A 14202-nucleotide genomic window follows, 5' to 3' on the forward strand; every position below is an offset into this window, starting at 1 on the left:
CCGTGAGCCATGGCCACTGAGCCTGCGCGTCCGGAGCCTGTGCTCCGCAACGGGAGAGGCCACAGCAGTGAGAGGCCCGCGTACCGCAAAAAAACAAAAAAAAACAAAAAAAAACGGGCTTTTGCTCTTCACTCTATGCTCCTGTGGGGAAAGTAGTTGAAAAGAAGTGTTAGTTTGTGCCTTTCCCTTTGGGTAATTAAGTTCTAGACTCGCTAAACATGAACAGATGAGTGAAACATCTTGGAAGACCATCTTCTGGATGCCTTTGACTCTCGAATTCCAAATATCCCATGTGACCTCCCATCACAGAGAGAGATAGATGGTTGTGTGGAAGGGGGCCCACCGGGACCGCCATGTTGGTGGCATTACTGCTGGGCTCCTGCCCCCTGGAGACCTAGAAATGGAATTCTTGCACCCCAATCAAATAAGCAACTGGGCCACTCAAGGAGCAGATCGTGTGACGTCCAAATCTGCCGAGATGCCCTTGCCCACTTCAGGTGGGGGACTCTCCACGGCCCGAGCGAGTCTGGCCCACACAGCTGGCCGCCCATGCTCCCCGGGGACGCCAGCCCTACCCCCCTCCATAGACCTGGGGTCTGAAGCAAGAGCACCCCATCACTTCCCCACAGCACCAAGGGGTCCCGGTTCAAGGGCCCCGGCCTACTTCCGGCCTTCTGGGCTCTGCTAAGTGTGGGTCTCTGCCGAACGCCACAAGCAGGGTGAACGGATGCCACCTGTGAATTACACAGCTGCTGGTAGGGGCAACTCTGCTCTGTAATCTAAACCACGATGGGTGTGAGGGAGAGAGCGTTTTCAACAGTGGCTGCGCTGCATGTGTGAGGACGCTCACAAGACCAGCGCCCTGTGGACAGAGCACCAGCTGGGCACGGGGCGCCCCACACTGGCACAAGCACCGCGGGGTCCGGTGGGGGAGAAAGGATCCGCGCGCACACACACGTGCAGGGAGCTGACCAAACCCTTCCGAGGCATTAGGTCAGGTGAGTGCAAATTAATAACAGCGCACACAGGGGATGAGAGGCGGGGTGGGGCAGACGATGTCATCTCAAAGATGGCACAAGGGTGTGCTGGACAAGCCCAGGACTCACAGGATGGGTCCCTGCACAGCATCTCGGAGGCGGGCCTGCCTCCAGGTAGCCGCCGGCAGCCTCGCACTCACTGGAGAACAAGGGGGACCACAGAGTCCTCTCCTCCCGGGGTTCCGCCTCTAGAGCCAAGTCCCACTTCAGTCCAACCCTCCTGCTGCCCCACACTCGCCAGCCACCCCCTGCGGGCCCAGCCCCAAGCCGGGCAGATGCAGATGGCAGCTTGGGGCTGAGCCCGGCGGGGGCCAAGGTGGGGCTGTCACTGGCTGAGCAGCTGCCGGGGCCGGGGAGCAGGGGAGGGACCACGGACATCTGGGCACCCGTGGACGGTGATGTGGGTGGGGAAGGCTGCACACAGAAGCTTCCCTCCCCATCTTCCAGCCCAGCGGGGGTGGGGGTTGGAGCCGGGACTGCAATCCTCCCATCTGCTGCTGAGGCTTGGTGCCAAGACCAAGGTCCCCCTCTGACGGCATCCTGTGGCTTTTGCAGAGGCTGAAGGGTCCACGGGAAGCATGTGATGGGGTGAGACAGAGGCACTGGGGGCGCTAGTTGAGGACATAAGCATAGGGGACCATTGCACCTCTTCGTGGTGGTTCCAGAGCCCCCCCAGGAATAACCATCCACCCCCTCCTCCTCCCCAACTCCTACGCCATCTCACTGACCCGTCTACCCCTGGCACCACCAGCTCCTCTCGGCTCTCCCCTCTCCTCCTCCAGGAGGGTGGGGTGATGCCGTTGGTGAGGGGGTCTTGGGGGAGCAGCGGGTAGAACTCCCTCACCGTTCTCTCATCCTCTGGCCCATCTGCCACCTGCTTTCCCACCCACCAAAAGGGTGCTTTTAAAAGGAATCAGCTTAAAAAGGGGGAGAAAACCCCAAACCCTCCCAGTAACAAAGAATCATATAATTACTTTGCAGCTACTTGTCCTTGGTAATTTGACGCTTGTGTTGCTATAATTACACATTCCGTAGAGTTAGAGAGTCACAGTTCTGGGTTGGCCCATCGGTGACATCTGCAGTATTTTCAACTGGAAAAAAAAAAAAAAGTCGGAGAGGGAGGAGCCTGGCTGATGGAGCCGTAGACCCAGGCATGGAGCGGGAGGGGTGGGAAATGTAGGATGTGGTGCAGGTGAGGCCCTGGGTGGGCGCTAGGCGGAAGGGCCGAGCAAGTTTTTCTTTCATGCCTGCTGTGTGCTTGGTCTGATTTATCCAGGAGTGCCCAGGGTCTGTGTGTGAAAACTCACCCCCTCGCCGCACCTCCAGTCCGCTCAGACTCAGGTCCGAGTTCACCTCTGAACCGGCTCTCACCTTCCTCTTCATGGAGGCTGCTCTCTGCTTCGCCCTCACCTGCACCCCTGCCTCCACTCTCCCCCATGTTTATCTGTTCTCTCAAACCCTCAGACGTTCTTTTTTTTTTTTTTTTTTTTTGGCCATGCCACTCGGCTTACAGGATCTTAGTTCCCCGACCAGGGATGGAACCCGGGCCCCCTCCAATGGAAGCACGGAGTCCTAACCACTGCAGCACCAGGGAAGTCCCAAGATGATCTTTTTAAAAAGTTGAGGGCTTCCCTGGTGGCGCAGTGGTTGGGAGTCCGCCTGCCGATGCAGGGGGCGCGGGTTCATGCCCCGGTCCGGGAGGATCCCACGTGCCGCGGAGCGGCTGGGCCCGCGAGCCGTGGCCGCTGAGCCTGCGCGTCCGGGGCCTGCGCTCCGCAGCGGGAGAGGCCACGGCGGTGAGAGGCCTGCGTACCGCAAAAAAAAAAAAAAAAAAAAAGTTGAATCTGATAGCATTCCTTCCTGCCTGGCATTCCCTGCCTTACCGTTGCCTTCGAGAGAGCTCCTGCATGGACCACCGGGAGGTCTGGCTGCCCCTGGGCTCCAGCCCCATGTGAGGCTGTGCTGGGGGTGAGATCCCCGGGGAGCAAGGCTGAGGTCAGAGCAGGCCGCCCCCGACAGGGAAGGCCCGGGTCCAGCCTCTCATGGCTGCACCCTAGTCTCTCTCCCCGGTGGGCACGGGAGCTGTGGCAGGTATGGAGACTTAGTCCTTCCAGCCTCGTCTCTTCAAAGTTGGTCCAGTGTTTGAGAACCAAACGCTTGAAGATGGAGAGAGTAACGAGGATGAGGGAGAGAACGGGCTGCCCTTGGCTTCTGAGAGCCGTAAAAGCGACACAAGTGAGCTGCATGGAACTGACCCCGTGGTATGGGAAGCGGGGGTCACACCTCCCCTCCTGCTGGAACCAAGTCAGGCTTGGGAGCCCAGGCATCTCAGGCTACACCGTGTGAAATGATCTGGAGGCAGCAGGCTTTGTTTCCCAGGCACCGCAGAGACGTGCCGGGTAAGCGCTGCTGCGTGTTCCTTGCCAGAAGCTTGCAAAGGTTAAACACACCCCAAATACCAGGGGTCCCCGCAGTTTGGCCCCTTGTAACTGAACAAACTGCACTGGGACCTCCGTCAACTTCTGCTATGTTGGCACCTGTGCCCCAGGGCAGCTGAGTGGGTCACGGCCAGGTGGGCACCCCCTCTGACAGTCCTCCATCCCGACCCAGCTGCTCAGCCTTCACCCGGGGAGACCGCAGGTCCAGGCTTAGCGAAGCCACCTCTGAACATCGTCCAGTCTTGGCTCAGGAGGCCAGGGGCTCTGGGGTGTCCACTGACTTTCTGAACCTAGGGAATGCACTCCGTGTCCCCACCCCTACTCCCCGGGGAGTGTGTCGTGTGGGTGGGAGCAGGAAAGATGGGAAGGGGCAGGTCAACTCCTCAAAGCGTTAATTCCCAGCACCTCCGCCCTTGCACCCCCTGCCTTGCCCTGCAAAGCCTTCCCCCTCGGGCCCCTCTGTCCCCAGCTGGACTCTCCCTCCAACTGCCCTCCCCTCCTCCTTTCCCAGCAAGTCTCTCAACAGTCCAGTCTTCTCCTTAAAAGAAAGAAGGTAATAGCTGTCCCTGAAGAACATCCTGTATTAGTCTCCTGTTGCTGCTGTAACACGTCACCACGAACTTGGTGGCTTAAAAACAACAGAAATGTCTCTCTCACAGTCTGGGGGCCAGAGGCCCAAAGCCAAGGTGTCAGCAGGGCCACCCTCCCTAGGGAAGAACCCTTTCTGGCCTCTCCCAGCTTCTGGCAGCTCCTGGCTTTCCGTGGCTTGGGGCTGCAACACCCCCATTTCCACCTCTAGTCCCTCAAACGGCCGCCTCTCTGTGTCCCTGTGTCCTCTTCTGTCTCTTATACAGACACTCTCATTGGACTCAGGACCCACCCTAATCCAGCCTGATCTCATCTCCAGCCTTACCTTAACTGCATCTGCAGAGACCCTATTTCCAAATGAGGTCACATTCTGAGGTTCCAGATGGACATGAATTGGGGGGGCTCACTATTCAACCCATTCCACCTACCATGTATGCACACCATGCTGGATGTTTACCTCATTACCCGGTCGACTTCATGGGCCATGCTTCTCGACCTCACATTCAATAAGGAAACTGAGGCTTGAAGAAATGGATTGAATGGTGGCCACCAGTGTCTTTGCTTGTCCCCCTCTGCTGCGTTGTAGCTAAAACGGGGGCCTTCCCTGGGATGGTGTCCACAGCTGGGGAAACGGCTGGGCCCTGACCACCTCTCTCGCCCACAATCCCAGGTCTGCGACTGAAGGAGGACAGCTAGCTAACAGCCCAAACTCTGAATATTATATAAACCAGGACAGCCGAGAGGCAGAGACCGTGGAGAAGCTGACTCAGAGTCAGCCGTCCTCGGCTAGCTAAGTAGGGCAACCTCCGCGGAGAGGCTGTGGTCAGAAAGGTCTGTTTCTTCGTAGAGGCCGGTGGCGAGGAGAGGGCATCTTCAAAGGTTCTCCTTGGTTCCAACAACCATTGAGCTCGACTATGTGCAGGGCGCTGTTTTTCAGAGAAAGCTTTAAGCAACGGCCCTTTGAGCTTTAAAGAGGGGTCAGTCACCTGGATGCCATGCAGAGAGCACAGAATTAGAGAAATAGAAGCCACGGACCTGCCCTCCAAGCACTGATGACGGGGGAAAGGGGGACAGGGTTGCTGATGAGGAAATGGATGGGGAACAGCCTACAGCGACCGCGCAGAGGGAAAATAAAATTGGGCCCAAACCTTCCCCATGAACGAGCTCGCAAGGATAAAAGGGATGGGCAGAGTTGGTGAATAAAAAACATCCTGGTATCTGGCGGTAGGCATCAGGCCACATGTTAAGCATTTCTGCTCTTCATCTGTGTTCCTGGGGTTCACTTCAGGAACTCAGGCAGGCTGAGTCTGATGTTCTTGGGGGGGAAGAATTAAAAGTGCTGCAGCCTGGAGAACACCTCTGTGGATGGCCGAGCTCCATTATGGGTGAGGATGGGTGTGGCCGCGGTGCCTGCAACGGTGTGAAGGCAGCCCGGGCAACACAGAGAACAGCTAGCAGGAGGCCCAACCCCCACCCCCGGAAGCCAGGTCCGCTTGCCAAGAAGCATCTTTCTTTGAGTAATGGTTCTAAAGGGCTGAGCATCTCTTGAGGGAGCCAGACAGCACTTCTTGCATTTTCCGAGGGAGGGAAAGGGGTTTCTAGAGTTCCGTGATTTTATCCTCTCACAGAACCCGTGGAAATTCCACCATTTCATTTTATTCCTATTTTAGAGAGAGTAAATGGAGATTTTGAAAGTTTAAGTACTGTCCTCAAAGTCACATGGCTGAGAAGCGGCAGAGTCTGTGAGACCCCAAAGCCCTGGTCCCAACGTGTGAAATACTGGCCTCACCGGGGGCATGTGACCAAGGGCCCAGCCTTCTTGGATGGAAACAAAGGGACCGGCTTAGTGACAGTCCAGAGGGACTTCAGTTTCTTCACGGGGTGTCATGAATTGATTTTTTTTTTTTAATTAATTTATTTTATTTTATTTATTTTTGGCTGCGTTGGGTCTTCATTGCTGCATGCGGGCTTTCTCTAGTTGCGGTGAGCGGGGGCTACTCTTCGTTGCAGTGCCTGGGCTTCTCATTGAAGTGGCTTCTCTTGTTGCAGAGCATGGGCTCTAGGCGCGTGGGCTTCAGTAGTTGTGGCACGTGGGCTCAGTAGTTGTGGCTCACGGGCTCTAGAGCGCAGGCTCAGTAGTTGTGGCGCACGGGCTTAGTTGCTCCATGGCATGTGGGATCTTCCCGGACCAGGGCTTGAACCCATGTCCCCTGCATTGGCAGGTGGATTCTTAACCACTGCGCCACCATGGAAGTCCCCCATGAATTGATTTTTAAAAAAATCTCATGCAGCATTTAAATTCATTTCAACCCCAAATAACAGCACCATGAGGGGCTAAAGAAACTGAGAGTGCAGGAAACTTCTGTGGAGGGAGACAGCTCCCAACCTGCCGGCTGAATAAATCAGAGGCTGATGCACGGCTGGACGTTCTACCCGGGTTTTGCGTTCGTGAAAATTTTGCTGAGGTGGCAACACACTATCTGACAGATGAGGAAACGGATTGAGAAAGGGAAACTGATGGCTCTGTTTTCACAGAGAGTGACAGGCCCCGGGCCAGGATGAAAACTAGGAACCCCTGGTCCCAAGCCCCAGCCTCCACGAGCCGAGTCCTCCACGCCCGTGGTCCCCCTCTCGGGGTTGGTTTTAATTCAGTTCAAGGGCAGATCATATATCAAATTAACTTGACCCTGGAATGATAGTAGACACTCAATACATTATAAAAACATAGACGTTTGGAGCTGGATGGGACCCTAGGGGGTCACGGGGCCGGTGGTTCTCAGCCATCGCGCACATCTGAATCGGCCACAGGAATGTGAAAACGGGGCAAGTGGATTGGCCTGGGCTGGGCCTGGGCATCTGTCTACTCTAAAGGCTCCTGATTTTATAGATGAGGAATCCGACGGCCACCCAGTGCCCCCACCAGCCCCTAAAGGATTTGAGGACAAGAACATCACATCCCCGGGGCTTCCCTGGTGGCGCAGTGGTTGAGAGTCCGCCTGCCGATGCAGGGGACACGGGTTCGTGCCCCGGTCCGGGAAGATCCCACGTGCCGCGGACCGGCTGGGCCCGTGGCCCCTGAGCCCACGGCTCAGCCGTGGCCGCTGAGCCTGCACGTCCGGAGCCTGTGCTCCGCAACGGGAGAGGCCACATCAGTGAGAGGCCCGCGTACCGCAAAAAAAGAACATCATATCCCCTTTGGAAATGTCTGTCCCTTTGGAAGCTGGACTTATTTTGTCCTGCAAGAGTGAAAAACCACCATGGAGGACTTTGGATGCCAGGGCTGGGGCATCTGGAGTCTACCCTAAGGGCAACTCAGGGCTCTTTGGGATTTTTAAGAGCAGTGAGACCATGCAGCCTGTGTTGAAGGCTGACTGTGTCAGGGAGTCCAGGGGACAGAGGTCTGGGCTCAGCGCTTTCCGAAGGCAAGGGACGGGGCTGGGAGCTTCCTGGAGCTCTTTGTTCAGCCCCGTGCATTCCTATCCAATTTGAAAATTGGGGCCTACCCAAGGGCTTATTATTATTCTTTTCAGTCTTTTTCAGATTTAAAGGCATGAAAAGCAAGGGAGAGAGCACAAAAATGTGCATCCGGCCAGAGGGAGCCCCGTTTGCCAACCTGAAATCTCTGTTTCTCGTTAATTAGAGAAGCTGAGAAATCACCCTTCAAAAGCTGGCTTTTCAACCAGAAATGCCAACTGTTCAACCTTTTGTTGGAACCGTGCCACTGGCCCCCTGGATCGCCCAGTGCCCTGGCCACACGACTGAAGCGTCCACTCTCGCCACCCCAGCCTGTTAATTGCCATGGAGAGCCCCCCACCCCCCTCGCCCTCTTTATCTGTCACCTCCAGGAACAGGGCTGTTCTCGCGCTTCTCCCGGAGCCATGCTGGCGGAGTTGCTGTCCCCCGTGCCAGGCGCTGGCCGCCTCTCCTCTCCTGCTTCCAGGTTCTGGATCCCCGTCCGGCTCAGGGCTCACACCCTGGCTGGCTCGGCTCCGGCCGCACTGCCGAGCACAGGAACAGCTGGGGAAGTGGCACTGGCAGGGGGTGGCGGCTCCCGGAGCTGGACCCGCAAGCACGGTGGCCTCCTCTCCTGCTCAGCGGCGCGGGGGTGGTCGGAAAGTACAGGGCAGCCGCACGGACGGGGAAGGGGACCCCTGGACGCCAGGTTTCCCACAATGAAGGACTGTGATGCTGTGATTTATATAACAGGGAATATAAATTTGGTCTTAGTCCCTGCTCCTGGCACAGAGCTCCCCAAACCCTTGGGATTACCTACGGGAGGAGAGCCACAAAGGTGTCTTTGTTATGTGAATAGGGTGCCTGGAGGGTTGGAAATTCCAGTCCCTCCCCCAGCCTCTGTGGATGGAGCTGGAGTTTGAGTCAATCACCAATGGCCAACGATTTAATCAGTCACAATGAAGCCTCCAGAAAAACCCAGAAGGACATGGTTTGGGGAGCTTCTGGGTTGGTGAGCACGCACAGATTTGGGGGGAGCGGCCCTCGGAGAGAGCATGGAAGCTCTGTGCCCCTTTCCCCATGCCTTGCCCTATGCATCCCTTCCATCTGACTCCTGAGTTAATCCTTTTATAATAAACCAGTGATCTAGTAAGTAAAATGCTCGTCTGACTTCTGAGCTGCTCTAGCAAATTAATCGAACCCAACCAAGGAGGTGGTCGTGAGAATGCCCACTAGACAGCTGGTGAGTCACCGGTGACAACCTGGACTTGCAACTGGCATCTGAAGGTTGGGGGGCGGGCAGTCGTGTGGGGCTGAGCCCTTCATCTGTGGGATCTGACGCTGTCTCCGAGTAGTGTCAGAAGTGAGTTAATTGCTTGGTGGTGTAGGGAGAAAAAAACCACACCCACGGGAATTGGTGTCAGAATCACAGGCAGGAAGCGGGGTTACTTCACCTGGAGAAGAGACAACAGAAGGACAGACCTCCGGGTTCCCATGAGGACTGTCATCACCATAGGAGGACCAGAATGACGGTAACTGACCCCCAGAGGTGGAACCAGGCCCTCCGGGTGGAAGCAACAGAAAGACATATCTCCTGGGACAAGGGTGTGTGGCTGCCTCCGGACAAGGCAGGTTCCCAGAGGAAGGGGAGGGGAGGAGGCCAGGTACGAAGACAGGGGTGTCGGACGGCTGGGCTCCACCCGCCCCAGAGGTCTCGGGGGTTGGGGGGGCTGCCCCAGCCGAGGGAGTGCACCTGTTTACTCCATGGAGGGGAGGGGAGGCGTCAGAAGGGACGGATCCCACTCCCAATTCTGCAGCGAATTTGTTGACAGTGGGATCTGGCAAATCACTTACCGTCTCCGAGTCTCAGGCTTCCGGTCTGTAAAATGACAGGTCTCAGAGAAGACCCCCTCCGAGTCATTTCCAATCTTCAGTGCAGCAGTGCCGCCCTGCCCCCACCCTCCCCCCTGTCCTGTGGCCGGAGAGGGGTTTTTGCAAGGTAACCCCAAGTCAGGAAGTGTGTGTGCATTGCAGGGCTGGGGGGAGGGCATGGAGAACTGTTTATATCATAATAAGGTCAGTGTTATGCTAGCACAGAGGCTCTGAATCTCAAATGTGATACTGATGAAGACTTTGGGGAGAAATCACCCCCCTGTAACTTGCAATGGTTCCGATTGGATTTAGGAACTTAAAGAAAATAAGAGGAAAAGACAAGTCTCCCTGAGAGCAGAGCATCACCACCGCCCCCCCTTCATTCCACCAAGCAGCAGAGTGGATGGTGTGGCTGGCTGACTCACGACTATATCCAGAGGCAGCGAAAGCTCACAAGATGGCGGAAGAAACTTCTCAACTCCTGGTGGAGGCTGGGGGTGGGGGTGGAGAAGCAGGGGAGGGGTCTTGAGGGAAGAAGGAGTTAAAAGGGCAGAAAAATTGTGTGGGAAGGCAAGAAATAGCTACTGAGGCAAGAGAGGGTGCCGCACTCTGGCCTAGGGGGTGTCCACTTGGCACCATCCCAAAGGTCTGAGCCAAGATGGCCAACTCCGGGAAGATGCAGGACGCACAGTTGTTAGCCCAGGACTGGGGGTCGGAGGGAGCATCTAATGCCTGAGTTTCCTTCTAGTCCCACCTCCGAAGTTTAGATTTCTCACAAACACCTTAAGATGAATCTGAACATCCTTGGTATCTCCTATGCTCACGTGTGTTCGCTTTAAGGGGATGGTGGCCAAGCTGGCCACAGCTAAGGGTGTAGAGTAAGTCCCAACCCCCAGCTGCAGTCAACCCAGACAAGAGAGTCCTCTTTACTACGGGCCATGAGTCACTTTCAATGGCTGAAAAAAATAACAAGGTGGGTCCTTTGGGCTCTCTCCTACCCACTCTGCTTCATATCCTAGCTGAAAAGATAAGGAGGAAAGTGGGAGAGGCTACCATCTTGGATCTCCAAACTTGGCTGCAAGGTCCCTCGGTGCCTCAATCCCATTTAGGGTCCCACAGAGCCAGAGGTGGAAGCTGCCAAGCTGCAGAGCTGTTCTGGTGTCCAGGGGTGTGGTAATGGGGTCATGGCAATGGGAATAGCCTCTCGGAGTGAGAGGGACTTGGAATGGGCAGCTGGAACCTTGGTTCTGGAATCAGCTTGGGAGGTGGATGTGAGCACTCTTCTCTTGGCCCCAAATTTTCAAGCAAAGATGTCTTCCAGAAAGGGGAGGCAGGTCTGTTGGAGGAAAGAGTTCTGGGAAGATCCAAGCTAAATTTCTTACCTCCTGGCAGAAAGGGGGTGAAAAGACCCCTAAGTCGGAGGTGAGTCTTCAGAGCTCCATGGACAAGGCAGTGGAAGGGGCAGAGAAGCTGGGAAGGTTTATCCAGAGCCTCCGTGTGACGCAGCCAAGCGTTTGCTAGAGACGTTCATGGTGTCAGCAAAAACCTCAGGCTTCATGAAGTGCCCCAGGGCCTTCCAGAACCTTCATGATTAGTCTGGGTGGGGGAAGAGGAAGGAGAGGCCACAGGAATTTTGAAGAAAGAGGATAACACTGCAAGCTCAAGGCTTAGAGACTAAAAGAGAAAACGTCACAGGGAGAGAGGTTAGCAGCTGCCCCCAACAGGGTGGGAACAGGACGCTCCAAACCCACCCCCAGGACCTGCGGCCAGGCCCAGCTCATGGCTCCACCCTCCCACCTCTGGTTCCCGTATGAATAGGGTGGTATTAAAGGTGAGCTGTTTAGAGCCTCTGAAATATCTTTGGTGTTGGAGGAGATGTTAGTGACAGGTCAGAACAAGCTGGACCAAGCCTCGGGGAGGCTAGAGCTGCCCACAGCTCCCATTCCCAGCTCCCTGGCTGGGCAGGGCTGGAGGTGAGACAGGTGCATATCAAAGAGGGGGGGACATACCTGGCAGTGCCACAGTTTAGGTCCCAAGACGATACTCCTCTGGTCCTTCCCCAGAAGCATCTACCCCAGGCTTCACCGCAGGACGCAACACAGTTCAGCCTCTGATGCAGGTCCAGGACAGACACCCCTGCGAGGTACGTGGTAACAGGCCAGGAATTCGTATGGCCTGAGGGTAAGAGAACTCATGCTGCACTTCAAAGGCCTGGCAACGTGGCCCAGGTTACTGGGACAAATTCTCATCCAGTCCAGTGTTTGTGTGTGTGTGTGTGTTTTTTTTTTCTTTTTTTTGCGGTACGTGGGCCTCTCACTGTTGTGGTCTCTCCCCTCGCGGAGCAGAGGCTCCAGATGCGCAGGCTCAGCGGCCATGGCTCACGGGCCCAGCCGCTCCGCGGCATGTGGGATCTTCCCGGACCGGGGCACGAACCCGCGTCCCCCGCATCGGCTGGCGGACTCTCAACCGCTGCGCCACCAGGGAAGCCCTCAGTCCAGTGTTAACCCATTATTTCCACAACCTGGTTGAATCAATATGCAACGACACTATGGCTTCTCACCCCTGCTACTCACGCCCACCTCCAAGGGTCTGGGGGGCAGGGTTGCGCAGTTTCCAAGGCGACCAACCATGATGGTGCGGAAGCCTCAGGGATCCATCCGGGCCCAGGAGACTAGGCTGCCGCAGCTTAAAGGGTTTGCCCTCCATGGATGGGATGGGGCTGCAGGAGCAGGGCATGCCCTCAGTTGTTACAAGACCCCAGAGCGCTCAGTAGTGTAAGGGACCACATTAAGAACACCCAATGAATGGCCTTACGCAGGAATACCCAGCTTGGTTAAAGTGCAGAGAAATGGTAGGAGGTGAGGTTTGAAATTCCAGTTGATGCTCAGCTGTGGGCGGGGGGGCCTTGCACACCCAGCTAAGAGGTGTGGGCTTTTCCTTGGAAGCCACGGGAAGGCCCGGAAGGCCCTGAAGGGAGGCAGGAGGGAAGTGGAGTTGGTGTCCAGATGTGTGCTGGTAGCAGCTCTCACTCCCTCCAAAGGGCCCCTCTTCCACGCTTCCTCTACATACCAGTTCCTGCCCCAGCCAGCTTTCCAGGTCAGTGCTTGGCATCGAGAGGGTATTAAACAGGATTTCCTGAGCACATTAGCGGACAGTGTGTTTACTGGACTCCAAAGGGAGGGAGTCTAATGAGCGTTACATGTGACATGATGTTTACAACCTCCAATTAAAACCTCCGTAGTTGGGGCTTCCCTGGTGGCGCAGTGGTTGGGAGTCCGCCTGCCGTTGCAGGGGACGCGGGTTCGTGCCCCGGTCCGGGAGGATCCCACATGCCCCGGAGAGGCTGGGCCCGTGAGCCATGGCCGCTGAGCCTGCGCGTCCGGAGCCTGTGCTCCGCAAAAAAAAAAAAAAAAAAAAAACTCCGTAGTGAAATACAAATTATTTTTCTTAGGCAGAGCCATCTCTTTGACATAAACATTTTGAGAAGTCGCTTACGGTGAATGATATGATTATCGGAAATGATCATAAAGCAGAGTTTTAAAATGAAAGTGGTCTAGCTGAACCCCGTCACTCTTCGTTTCACTGCGGTCTGTACAGAGTTTTCTGCACGTTTGGGAGTGGAGGCTGGGCAGCGCCGCTCCGCTTGTCATGAAAGAGGAGAGGACCGCCACCCAGGTCGGGCACTTCCTGGGGACAGGGAGGCAGAAAAAGATTTTCGAGAAGCGAAACACCTGAAATGGATCTTTAAGCAGTTTGCTGTGATGTAAACAGCCACGCCGCCTCCCTTGGGAGAGCTTCTGCAAATCCTACTAAACAGATTTCTGCTCCTGCGTGAGGGGATGCTTTCTTTCTTTCTTTTTTTTTTTCTTTTTTGCGGTTACGCGGGCCTCTCACTGCCGTGGTCTCTCCTGTTGCGGAGCACAGGCTCCGGACGCGCAGGCTCAGCGGCCACGGCTCACGGGCCCAGCTGCTCCGCGGCACGTGGGATCTTCCCGGACCGGGGCACGAACCCGCGCCCCCTGCATCGGCAGGCGGACTCTCAACCACTGCGCCACCAGCGAAGCCCCGAGGGGATGCTTTCTGAGTTCTGCTCCCAAGTTCATGCAGGATAGAAATAGAGGCCGCTCCCACAAATGAGGGACAGCTGACATCGGGCACCAGTGGATGGACCGTGAGTCACCTGTGCTCGTCGCACCCTGCAGACAGTCTTTAGGAGGAGACAGGGCTGCGGAGAGGCAGGCGGTGGATGTGAGGATAGGATGAGTCCGTAGGGGATGGAGGATAGAATCCACTGGCCCTGGGACCGGTCAACCACCAACACCAGCACCTGCTCGCATCGCTGTTTTCTCCGTCTGTGTGATGATCTTTGATTCTCACAACTCAGCAGGCAAGCAGGAGCACGGGGAGGGCAGGAAGCCAAGACGACAAAGACTCCAAGGAAGTTCTGTCAGGGGAAAAAAATAAATAATAATAGGCTTTCACACCAAGCACTGCTCTGGGAATCCAACTGTTCGCCCTGTATTCGAAGTGTACATTTGCTAAGGAAGCACAAATAAGCCAGATAAAAGCAATTGAAACCGTCCCAGAAGAAGGCTTCCCCGGCTCGTGCCCCGCCATCACGCAGCCCCATGACCCTCCTGAGCGGGGCGGCTAGCCACAGAGGTGGGGACTTTGATTAAAGGGGGGCTGGCTGGGGCTGGCGTTCAGACGGAGCTCCTTTAAACAACAACGCCATTTTTAATAACGAGAGGCCAAACTCGGCACGCTTTACTCATTGCTGCAGCACTTTTCTTCCAGGAGGGTTAGCAAATAAG

At 56.0% G+C, this 14202-nt stretch overlaps 1 long non-coding RNA gene across 1 annotated transcript; it reads right to left on the bottom strand.

The window, feature by feature from the left end:
• Nucleotides 1-928: 928 nt before the first annotated feature.
• LOC131753547 (uncharacterized) lies at nucleotides 929-8120 on the bottom strand. The gene is made up of 3 exons (XR_010840052.1): nucleotides 7903-8120; nucleotides 2012-2128; nucleotides 929-1648 (listed from the first exon to the last, which is right to left on the bottom strand). It is a non-coding gene; the product is annotated as an uncharacterized lncRNA (long non-coding RNA).
• Nucleotides 8121-14202: the final 6082 nt, after the last annotated feature.

Source organism: Kogia breviceps, chromosome 3 (genome assembly GCF_026419965.1).
Source record: "Kogia breviceps isolate mKogBre1 chromosome 3, mKogBre1 haplotype 1, whole genome shotgun sequence".
Taxonomy (NCBI): domain Eukaryota; kingdom Metazoa; phylum Chordata; class Mammalia; order Artiodactyla; family Physeteridae; genus Kogia; species Kogia breviceps.